Source organism: Prionailurus bengalensis, chromosome E1 (genome assembly GCF_016509475.1).
Source record: "Prionailurus bengalensis isolate Pbe53 chromosome E1, Fcat_Pben_1.1_paternal_pri, whole genome shotgun sequence".
In the NCBI taxonomy this organism is placed as follows: Eukaryota; Metazoa; Chordata; class Mammalia; order Carnivora; family Felidae; genus Prionailurus; species Prionailurus bengalensis.
In genome coordinates this window covers 7,575,371-7,588,312 of record NC_057347.1, presented here as the reverse complement: position 1 = coordinate 7,588,312, position 12,942 = coordinate 7,575,371, and positions in this window count along the sequence as shown.

The window sequence follows — 12,942 nt, the reverse complement described above, 5'->3', positions numbered from 1 at the left end:
GAAGAACAGAACCCAGTCACGAGCTTCTAATTTTGATTACAGATCATTTTTTTTGAAAAAGCAGAGCCTTGCATCTAAAGCCTTTGTCCCCCTCTCACACATCCCTCTGTTCACTGCGATGGTACCAAAATGGGTTAGAATGCACATTTTCCCGGGTCTTAATTTCTTTCAGCCTTCGCTCAAATTGCCTTCACAATGGCGCATCCGTATGTCCAAACAAACAGACAAGTGAGGAGATTAATGAACTGATCTTTGACCTGCTAAGTATTTATTCCGGGGCTCAGGGGGGGAAGCGTGTCTGTGCCAGTGAAAATCCCAAAACTGTCTCTGATAATTTGGTATTAAAGAGAGCTCTGTCAAATGCCTCTTGAGGCAGACAGAGCATCACCCTTCTCCTGACCCCAAGCTTCTTAGCCGTTATGTTCCCCCCTCGCCATTCAGAAGGACTGCAACCTTCTTTTATTCCTTCCCCTAAAAGAGCTTTTCTTTAACAATACTGGCTGCCTTTTATTAAGCACTTACTACATCAGACACCGGGTTCAGCTATTTTCATCACCATCTAACATTCTTGAACACTCACTCTATGGAAAGCAATCTTATATTCTGTCTTTTAATTTTGGCACTAGCTGTATGAAGCAGGAATTTCTACAAGAAAGAGCGTCCGCTATTTACTCCTTCCTTGAGTACATGTCAGAAAATGGAAGGGAAATGGAATTATTATTAAGAACTCGATTAGATGAATATGGCTCTTGGACATTTGCTATGTGTGTGTCCTTGTCACAGCAGCGTGGGGAATCGTTGGTGCTCCAAGCCAAATGCTGTTAGAAAGAGAGTCATTCTTTCTGGCCCTCTGATCACTCCTTAACTTCATATAGGTGTATGTAGTCGGCACATGCACCTATACACTTGCGGGAAGGCAAGCCCTCTCTTTCTTTTGCATCCAGGGCTCCTACAATGTGACAACACTGGGCTCTAGAGGAAAAGGCACAGATGTGGATCAGGACGAGCCTCAAAATACACCAGAGTGGTTGGGTACGGAGTCGAATGATGAGTCTGTTGTGGCTGCTAGTGTCCAGAGATGATCTCTCCGTGTATCCCCTGTTATCACATGGCCGTCTTCTCCCGTGTGTCTGCGTGTCTCTTCTCTTCTTAAACCGACAGCAGTCATATTGGACGTTAATCAGCCCCAGCACATGGGAGTTGAGAGCCACGTAAGGCATGCAGATCATAGTGTAAGAGCCACAGATGACCTTTGAAGGCTTATTACAATGACACGACATGATCCATTTCCCTTGTGCAATCATCCGGCTATCAGTGCAATTAATAAACAGGTCATTTACATTATCGGTGCCAATTATTACCCAAGAACTTGTGTGACAGATATATTGGAAGGGGGGTGAGGGTCCTCAGGTGAATCTAGGCTGGCCCTGTAACTGTTACGGTGAAGAGCAAAGGAATACAGGTAAAGTAACATTCTGGTTCTTTCGAGTTCAGGCTTTAACAGACTGACAGCTTCTGAATACTTCCTTTTTCAACTTCCTTCTTGGAAAGATGCTGCCATGTTGTAAGGAAGACCAAGCAGCTACGTGGAAGGGACCCCATAGAGGAGAACTGAGAACCTTCACCAACAGCCCCGGCTGAGCTCCCAGTAAGCATCCGTGGCCAGCTATGTGGGCCTGGCCATTTGAGACTTTGTAATACTCCTGTCAAAACCAAAAGAAAGAGAACCATCCATCTAACCGACGGATGTGAAAGAATAAATTGTTGTCAATTCTTTTTTTTTTAAGTTAATTTATTTATTTTCAAAGAGAGAGAAAGTGCGAGTGGGGAAGGGGCAGGGAGAGAGGGAGAGAAAGAGAATCTGTGTCACCACAGAACCCGACGCAGGGCTCAAACTCTTGAACCGTGAGTTCATGATCTAAGCCGAAATCGGATGCTGAACCGACGGAGCCCCCCAGGTGCCCCTACGACTGTCGTGGGGGCCACCAGGAAAAACTGCTATGTTCTCCATGCTGCCGGCATGTTCCATACATGTACTCAATCTTTAGGGTTTCAGGAGCTACAATGCGCTGCAAAGACAGCTACATATCATTTGATTCCATGCCATTTCAATCTGATCGTGCTACCATTTTATTAATTTGTAGGCTCTAGATTACATTTTAATGGTCTGGTTTGCATTCTCCCCCTCTATTTTTCTGGTTGATAGAATTTTAAAAGGATATCTGTTGTGCTAAAGATGACTTTTTACTTAGGACGCAAAGTCACTGGAATGTGTGCTAGCAATTTTTCTTAGGTAATAACCTCCCCTATCTTATCAAACCAGGCTTTGGTCGCAGAAGGGCTTTTTTTAAAAATTCAATTGTTGTTTAACTTTGCCATTTGTTGACTGGCTGAATGAATAACTCCCTTTCACACCTCATTCTGACTCCTCACACATTTGTCTTTAACTCTGGAGAAGTCTGGAGTCTGGAGGCCTGGCCAGAGACTAATGAGAAATTCTGATGCTATTTTACAAGATTTTTAATAAAGAATCTATTTCCTCTAGTGGATGGAGTAAGGTGAAGGGAAGCCGTGTGCCAGGATATAATTGCCGTCACCATCAATGGCAAATATTTAATGAGTGTCTCCTGTATTTAGAGTCCTGTGTTATGTCTGTGGCAGTGGTACTTAAGTGGGGGTCATTTTGCCTACGCTCATTTTCCGGAGAACATTTCTCAATGTCCGGAGACATTTTTAATTGTCACAGCTGGGGGTGGGGAGACACTGCTGGCACCTACCGGGCAGAGGTCAGGGATACTGCTAAACATTTACAGTATCAAAGGCGATCCTTTTCAGCAAAGAATTACCAAGCCCAAAATGTCAACAGTTCTGGTGTATGACTATGAAGACATTGAACCTGGACCCCTCTCGTCATGGAGCAGCACCAGGACAAAAGGAAATGAGGATGAATTATGGGTGGGATGAGGCATGAAACAGAGAGGGGTCAGCCAAACCTTGGCCCTCACCACACACAGTGTTTCATAGAGTAAATTCATCCATAGTAAGGAAGGGCACTCAACCGTGAGACCTGAGGACCCCAAGGACAGAGACCGGAGGAAACGAAGAGTCATAGTGTTTCTCTGGGTTTGGGGTGGAGTCCTTGTTTTCGTTTTCATTTTTGTTTTTCTATATTCCTCCCTTTCTGGACAGAAATCTCATCTAGCACCATGGACTTTAAAAAATCTCTTGAGGCTGATGACTCCCAAATTTCTATCTCAAGACCAGTCTTTTCTCCTCTGATGTTTGGACTCATGCACCCAAAGAGGTTGGTTTTATACTTCCGTGTGGATGTCTTGTAGATGTCTCTAATAGAACATATCCAAAATGGAGCCTTTGATTTTCTTTCCCAGACTTGTTCCCTATCCCCGCACCCCCCCCCAAATATTCCCTCTTCCAGTGAGTGCTGCACCATCTTGTCAACTACTAAGGACAAAAACATGATTCCTCGAATTTTCTAAATACATACATCAAATAGGTAAGGTAATGGTTACCTTCATTCTTCCCTCTTGAGCCATTTCCACCCAATTTAACTATGATGCCCACATGGACATTGGGTCTTGTCATTTCATTGTAATAGGTCTTCAAAGGTCATCCATGGCTTTTACACTATGACCTACATGCCTTATCTATCTTTCAAATCCCCATGTGCTCCAGCTGGTTAATCCAATATGACTAGTGCCATTATAAGAAAACAAGAAGAGAGACACAGACACATAGGTAGAAGATGGCCATGTGATGACTGAGGCAGAGACTGGAGTGATGTGTCTACAAAGCAAAGATTGCTGGCAATACCAGAAGCTAGAAGAAGGAAGGAAATAGTCTTCCCTAGACCTTGGTTATTGATTTCTAGCCTCCAGAATTGTAGACAATAAATTTCTGTTGTTTTTAGCCTCCCTGCTCATGGTACTTTATTACTCCAGCCCTAGGAAACTAAGACAGACTCATTGCTCTCATCACATCACTCCCTCTCAGTCACGCTGGCCATTCTTCTTCCTCACCACGTCAAGCTCACTATTCTCTTTCTTTGGAAAAAAAATGTATTTTCCCTTGATGTTCTCGTGCTGATTCCTTCTTGTCATCCAGATAGCAGCTTAAATCTCGCCTCCTGTGAGAGGACTTGTCAGAAAACCAAACCCAATGGAGTCAACACCCACTATCTATTCCGCACCACCTGGCACCCGGTTCCGATTCTCTGCTTACAATGTAACACTACATGACCCTTGTCTTACTCGTTTGTTTAGTGCCAGAGACCACCTCTGCATGTAAACCCCATAAAGCAAAATCCTCTTGTCTCCTGTGAATCCCTGGAATAGTTGCCCCCACTTGCAGATACTCCATGAATATTTGTTTACCATAAATGGGCCAGTTACAAAAATGAAAAGGTCTTCACCAAAGTGAAGCTGGTTTGAGCAACCAGACAGTCGGGAATAGACCAGGAGTAGTTCGACTGGATCTTTGAGACAGAGAGGGTAGAGGCTTTTTGATGAAAGGAGCAAGAATCCTCAAAAGAAGATCGCCCTCCTACCGGTGACGGGGATCTCAGCCCGTGTTCAGTGCTGAGCCTCCGGCGGGAGGGGACGTGAGCGGGTGTGTTCCATCAGGCCCACCACTTTTCCTCTGCAAATATTTATGCTCTGAGCTCCCCCTCGCCCAGGCCTGATGGGAGCCCGGGAAGGCTGTGTGCTAGCACAGGGCCTAATGGAGACATCACACTGCTATTAGCACAGATGGTTGTCATATGTATGCAAATGAGAAACAAATTGAATTTGGTGTCCTCTCTCACCAGCTGTCCTATCAAGGAACGCTCCCACAGCAGCCAAAGAGCTGCTGCTATACTACTCATCTGTCACCACAGATTAATTACAATGAGGACATTAATCACCATTTGTTTCTAGTACAAAGGAAAATATCTTGTTTTTCAAGTACGTCCTGTTAAAAGAAGGTGTCCGGCCTTGTAGAAACAAGGCCCAACAAGGGCTTGAGGCTTCATTAGTTAGGGACAAGAGGCCAACGGCTGGTGAAAAGCCCTAGGCTGTGTGCTGCCTCCAGAGCTGTTGGCCAGTAAGGAGTCAAGGAGAGGCGGCGAGCCTGGGGAACAAGGAAGGACAACTAGCTAACTCTCACTTTATCTGATGCCCCAACGGCCTGCAGTTTAAAGGTGTTAATTAACTTTGGTTAGTGGATCTTCCAGCGGATCACAAGGCACCCAAAATAGGTGTTTCCGATGGATTATTATTACCATTGTTTGGTAGAAGGACAATGGGTAGGACACCAGCCAGAGATTCCAGAGACCAGCCTTCCCTCTTGACCATTTGTCTAGTCCTTGTTTAGAAATTGGATTTGAGTAATGGTTTTTCATCTATTGGGAAAGTCAGCACCCACGTGACTATTTAGTGAATACAATCGAAATAGATGCCTGAACATAACTTTACATACAGTTATGGTAGATGAATGGATTCTCTGAAGCCTTTCTACACACTCACGTTAAGGAGGTTCTGATGAGGGGCACTTGGGTGGCTCAGTCGGTTGAGCGCCCAGCTCTTGATTTCAGCTCAGGCCATGATCTCATGGTTCATAAGTACAAGGCGCCCATTGGGCTCTGCGCTGACAGTGTGAAGCCTGCTTGGGATTCTTCCTTTCCTCCTCTCTCTCTTTCCCTCCCCTACCCCCCCCCCTTTCTCTCAAAATAAATAAAATTTAAAAATTATTTTAAAAAAGAGAAGGTTTTGATGAGATTGTCTCTGCTCCCCGCTTTCCTTATATCACCACCGTGAGATTCGTTCCTTAACTACCCATCTTTAGCTTTTGTAGGCTGTGATGCTCAATTTTAGCCATTCATTTGTTCATCCATTCATTCAACAAACATTTGGACGCTGTACTGGATGATAGACACATCTATCACCAGATGCCATCCTGGTTCTCATGAATTTTACTACTGTCTGGTAGGCAGATAGACATTAATCAAATAAGCGCAAAAATACGTATGAAACTTCCATCATGAGTACGGACTGCAACAGAGAATGACATGGCACCATGGGAACATATAATAGGAAGATCCAACTTTCTCCGGAGTAGAGGAAGCTTCCTTGAAGAAAGGGCAATTATGTGAAGATCTGAAGTATGACGCATAGCTAACCAGGCAAACGCAGAATGTCAGCAAACTCCCCTGTGAAGAGAACAAAGCTTTAAGGTAGAAGCTCAAGAAACCAAAAATAAGGCTTGCTCAAGAAACCAAAAATAAGGGCAATACAAATGGTTTTCAGAGTGGCATGGAGAGATTCGTGACCAGAGCACAGGAGGGTCCTTGTAGGACCTCTTGTAGGTCCTCTTGAAGAAGACTGTCTTTATTCCAAGAACGATGGATAATCACCGCAGGGCTCTAAGCAACACAGGGAGCTGATCAGATTTGCATTTTGAAAAGCTTATTCATCTTTGACATGAGAAACATATATTGGTTCATGTAGTGTCCTTGGCTATGAAGAATTTTGGACCAAGAGTCAATCATCTTGGGCTTCCATACTGGACCAGGGAAGGGATTCGACAGAAACAGGGTATTTTTCTGTAGAGTAACTCCCAGGTATAATAATGAGTAAGGGGGGGGGGTGGAATTCAAAGGTTCAGTGTTATTTCAAGAACTGAAATACAGTTGGGTGGAGGGGAATCTGGAGCATTTAAGTCAAGCTTTGTAGGAGTCTTCTCTTCAGAGGATACAGGGTCAGTTTTTTGGGAGTCAGGAATTTCACAGGGGAGACGAACCAAGGTGGAGAAGTGAGAACAGAGAAATAAGACGGCAAGAGGGGTGCGTCTCAGGGGCATACGTGAAGGAGAGGAGAAATCACCCTTGGGAATTTAAGCTGTGCTGCCTGCCAACTTCTAGAAGCAGTTTTTTCGAGGTTGGCTAATCAAGGTTTCCGGGTTGATAATGGTGTTAGCAGAAAAACAAGAAGCTGCTCTTCACAGTCAATAATTAACATGAAATTTGTGTTAATTCTAACCAGTATGTGACCACATACTTTAACCACAGTATATTAAAGGAGGCCTGTGGGAATAAAGTCACATCAACAGCAGACACTTTAACCTAGCATAAAAAGTTGACAGAAAGTAGCAATTATACTCTTTGTGTTGTATAAAATAGAATTCTAGTTGCCCAAAGGAGCAATGAAAATATTGGAGAGAAAGGAACGTCTGATAGATTACAGAAATCTAACCGGAGGAAAATAGTTTTATTTTATTATTATTTTTTTAATATGAAATTTGTTGTCAAATTGGTTTCCATACAACACCCAGTGCTCATCCCAAAAGGTGCCCTCCTCAATAAGGAAAATAATTTTAAAAATATACGTAAAGAGGGGCGCCTGGGTGGCGCAGTCGGTTAAGCGTCCAACTTCAACCGGGTCACGATCTCGCGGTCTGTGAGTTCGAGCCCCGCGTCAGGCTCTGGGCTGATGGCTCCGAGCCTGGAGCCTGTTTCCGATTCTGTGTCTCCCTCTCTCTCTGCCCCTCCCCCGTTCATGCTCTGTCTCTCTCTGTCCCAAAAATAAATAAACGTTGAAAAAAAATTAAAAAAAAATATATATATACGTAAAGATATTCATCAAGAGATGGGGGAGGGGCGCCTGGGTGGCGCAGTCGGTTAAGCGTCCAACTTAAAAAAATTTAAAAAAAAAAAAAAAAAAGAGATGGGGGAAAAAAATCAACCCGCCCCCACAAGAGTAGTGATTAAAAAAAATAGTCAACTATACAAAGGACCACTATGCAGTAATTTTTTTTTTATTTTTTTTAATCTGTATTTATTTTTGAGACAGAGAGAGACAGAGCGTGAGCGGGGGAGGGGCAGAGAGAGAGGGAGACACAGAACCGGAAGCAGGCTCCAGGCTCCGAGCTGTCAGCACAGAGCCCGCCGCAGGGCTGAACCCATGAAAGTGAGCTCACGACCTGAGCCAAAGTCAGATGCTTAACGGGTTGAGCTACCCAGGCACCCCTATGCAGTAATTTTAAAAGGACGATTGAGATGAATATTTATTCGCGTGAAAATATGTCCATGGTATAATCCACGGAGTGACTTAAAAATATTTTTCATCGTTCGATCCTATTGATATAAATAAATATTTATAGAAGCCTGATCAGATGGGGACTATCTCACCTCTTCTCCACCAAATTTATAGACCTGACTAGTTTGTGTGTTCTCCATCTTCCCTCTTGGTTCCAAAGAGGAGGGATCCCCGTTCCCATCAAAGGCTGACCTTGATTTTGACTCATCTGGACTCCATGCTTTCTTGCTTCCCCTTACTGCACCTGCAGGAACCGTGGTTTTCTCCTTCCTCGTGAAACTCTTCTTTTCTGTTAGGACATCCCCATCACTGTAGTCAAAAGCTCTCCATTCTCCCATCTCCTACAGCCGCTGCTGCATCATTTATGCTCATCTCTTCAGAGCAGAACTCAAAAATGTCGCTGTGAAGTTCTTTCCACCGCAGCTCACTCCAATCTGGCTTCTGTCCCTGCCACTCTTTTCAAGGTTACAAACCGCTTCCCTGTTGTCACATGCATTGGTCACTTCTCTAACCTCATCTGATTCACCCACGGGCATGTGGTACCATTGACCTTCTCTCAAAACCCTTCGTCTCTGGCTTTCTTATCTTCAATGGCCACAACTTCTCAAATCGATGTCCGATGTCGACTGTTTCAAAGTTTGCCTGAGATTCCTCTTTCCCAGATTCGGTGCTCTCAACTCTGCCTGTACATAAGCATCATCGGGGTTTGGCTTCTAAATGCAGGGCTGCCTGGGCCCCAGACAAGGGAAATGAGAATCTCCAGGTGTGGGGCTCTGGCTTTCGCTGGTTTTTGATTTTTTGATTTTAGAGAAAGCACGAGCGGGGAAAAGGGACAGAGGGGACGAGGGAGAATCTCCAGCAGGCTCCAGACTCAGCTCAGAGCCCCACACGAGGCTTGACCCCACGACCCTAGGATCATGACCTGAGCCCAAATCAAGAGTCAGATGCCCAACCGACTGAGCCACCCAGGTGCTCCCTGGCTTTGACAGCTTTTAAAAGCTTCCCAGGTGACCCTTACGTGCACTCAGAGCTGAGAACCACTGCCCTATGTGGTCTCATTCAGTTCCACGGTTTTACATGTTATTATCATAAGGCCAAATTACTACTAAATTTATAACTTCAGCCCCTGGGCAGAGCTCCCTGGAAGAACGGGGCCAGTTTAGTCTGAAGGGAACTCCCTGTCCCTTGATGGCCCTGCCCTCGTCCTGGGACTGGGGGCGGGGCGATCGACGCTAACATAGCAAGAGAACCACACTGGACTTCTTTGACATCTCACACTCAGCATTCAGAAGAGCAGAACTTCTCGTCCAGAAACATCTGCACAGATTTCACAAATCCCTTAACCTTCACTGGCTCCACAGTGACATCCAGTTTGGCTTGGACAAAAGATGAATAGAGACAATAATGCCTTCATTCTAAATCCTTATTGGCTGTGCAAGCCTCTCTCATGCTACTCCAAGTTTACAAGGCTTTCATATGAATATGACCTCATGTTCACCTCCCCCCCACCCCCCGCCCACCATCAATAGCACCAGGTAAATTCTCCTTTGGCTACTTTGCAGTTCTGTACCGTTAGGATCTGGGTCAATCTGTTCTCTAGTAACTGCCTTCCCGTCCTATTCCAGACTCTCAGGGACACTTGCTAGTTTTTTCGAGGTGACTCCCTATTCACTCCCATATCCTTGTGGGATGGTTAATTTTATGTGTCAAGTTACCTGGCCCACAGCTACCTTGTTTGGTCAAACAAGGTATTGGTCAAATACCTTGATATTTGGTCAAACGTTATTCTGGGTATTTCCCTGAGAGTGTTTTTGCATGGGATTGACATTTGAATCAGTAGGCTCAGTAAAACAATCGCTCTTCCCAATGCAGGTGGGCCTGGAAAAATCAGTTGATGGCCTCAGCAGAACAAAAAGTCTGACTGTCCCCCGAGTAAGAGAATTCCCCCTGCTTGACTACCTTCAAACTGAGACATCAGCTCTTTCCTGCCTTCAGCCTCGAATGGAAACATTGGCTTTTCCTGGGTCTTGAACTGTTTTAAGGCCTCCTAAAGCTGGCCTTATCCGTGGCTGAATGGAGTTCTTTTAAAATGTGCCCAGGGGCGCCCGGGTGGCTCCGTCGGTTAAGCGTCCGACTTTGGCTCAGGTCATGATCTCGTCCGTGAGTTTGAGCCCTGCCTGGGGCTCTGTGCTAACAGCTCAGAGCCTGGAGCCTGTTTGGATTCTGTGTCTCCCTGTCTCCCTGCCCCTCCCCCCACTTGCACTCTGCCTCCCTCTCTCAAAAATAAATAGACATTAAAAAAATATATTAAAATGTGTCCATAACAACACCTACCATTTATGAAGCTCCTACTCCATGTCTGCCATTGTAAACTGTATCACCTCCGGTCCTGGTACAAATCGTTGCAAAAAGAGGTAAATGTTTCTGTGAGCTCAAAGTCGCAGAGTTGACCAGCAGCAGAGCGGGAATGTAAATAGCAATGCGTGATTTCTGAGTCAGGGCCCTCTCCTACCCATTTCCTACTGGACCCACCTCTCATCGCTTTCCCGTCCGCGTGCCTAAATGCAAACTGCTGTTAACGTCCTTCTCGAAAGGTGGGTGCGACACAAGCTTACGCTTCTACATGTATATCTATATGCACATGTATTATTTTGGTGGGCATAAATAGTACCACGCTAGACCTAGATTTTTCTTTTCTACACTTTGCTTCTTACTTTCAATGATAAATCATGGAAGTGGGGTCCCTATCAGCGTAGTTGGAGAGCACTTTTTTTTTTAATGTTTATTTATTTTTGAGAGGGAGACAGAGCGTGAGCAGCAGAGGGACAGAGAGAAAGAGAGAGGGAGACAAAGAATCTAAAGCAGGCTCCAGGCTCCAAACTGTCAGCACAGACCCCAACGTGGGGCTTGAACCCACAGACCAGACCACGAGATCGTGACCTGAGAGGAAATCATATGCTTAACCCGCTGAGCCACCCGGGAGCCCCTGTCACCTTTTTAAATACTTTTTTTCAAATTTACTTGCTCCTTTGTGGACTAGAGGAGTAAAGTCAAGCCCCTATGATTGTGTCTACTTATCTAGCTATTTCCTGTTCATTTCCTTTATGATATGATAATAATACATAGTAACAGTAATAATGCTGTTATTTGGCAAATAGTCAATAACATTTAGGGCTTCAAACTTATTCTTTTCAAATGTTCTTCTTTGATTCATTGAAGTCTTTTTACTTGGAATGTAATTTTATCTCTTAAGATCCTGACCAATTTTTTGTTTGGGTTTTTGTTTGCCTGTCTTTGTATATTCAACCTTTCTTGGTCCTTTTGAGTTAGATTCATCTATTCACACAACACAACTGGGGTTTTAGGGATTCCTGGGTGGCTCAGTCCGTTTAAACCTAGGACTCCTGATCTCAGCTCAGGTCATGATCTCATGGTGTATGGGATTGAGCCCCACATCAGGCTCTGCACTAACAGGACAAAGCCTGCTTGGGATTCTCTCTCTCCCTCTCTCTCTCTGCCCCTCCCCTGCTCACACTCTGTCTGTCTCTCAAAAATAAATAAGCATTAAAAAACAAAACTTAAAAAAAAAACCTGGGGTTTTTCTCTGTGATTGAGCCTCTTTTTTTTTTTAACGTTTATTTATTTTTGAGACAGAGAGAGACAGAGCATGAACGGGGGAGGGGCAGCGAGAGAGGGAGACACAGAATCAGAAACAGGCTCCAGGCTCTGAGCAGTCAGCCCAGAGCCCGACGTGGGGCTCGGGCTCACTGACCGAGAGATCGTGACCTGAGTCGAAGTTGGATGCTTAACCGACCGAGCCACCCAGGCGCCCCAAGCCTCTTTTCTTTTAAAGAGTGAGCGGTGGCCATTTATATCACAACAAATAATGTTTCTGTAGTTCCATAATACATTTTATGTTAAGTCCTGTGTTTTTCTTGATCTCTTGTGTGGGTGTTTTTTAAAATCTGTGTCTATCATTGAATTTTCTTGGCATCTGGAGTGTGTTTTGATAATCTGGAAATGTTATACTTCAAGAATTCGTTTTGTAAACGTAAAGATGCATGTTATACATTTATGTATGGCATTTAAATATCGATGTAAACATTTAAATATCTACAAAAAAAACCCAAAATTGGTATGCTACAATATCTCCACGTTTTCCCCTTAGCTTCAACAACCCCGTTTTAGTTGACTACTATTTTTCAGTGTTTATCTTATAGCTGTTAAGTATACTTATAATTTCATGACTCAATATTCCATCTTTTTAAAAAAAAATTTTAGCTTATTTTACTTATTTTGAGAGAGAGAGAGAGAGAGAGCATAGGAGGGGCAGAGAGAGAGGGAGAGGGAGAGACTCCCATTGTCAGCACAGAGCCTGATGTGGGGCTCGAACTCCCGAACTGTGAGATCATGACCCGAGCCCAAATCAAGAGTCAGTTGTTTAACCGACTGAGCCACCCAGGAGCCCCGATATTCCATCTTCACATGATGTCTTGCCTCACCCTCCATGGCTACAGTGGTATTTTTGAGCTTCTGTCTGCCTTTTCCTTCAAATTTTTGTTGGTGATTTCCTGTGGCACATTTAGAGTTTGAATTACTTTTTATTCGGAACCATTATCCACTGTTATTTTAATCTTGGCCCTACAATTGCACTAGTCTTTTTCCCCCATTTATTTCTAGTTAGCTGAGGTTTATCCTCTGATAGCTTTTCTTCTTCTCCATCTTCTTTTGGAAATACCAATTATTTTTAAAGTATAACATTTGTACCTTTCTTGTCTATTCTCAGCTCTTCCATTCTTTTAAACTCTGCTTATTCCATGTCATTGTCCTTCCTTTCCTTGCTTCTGTTGTC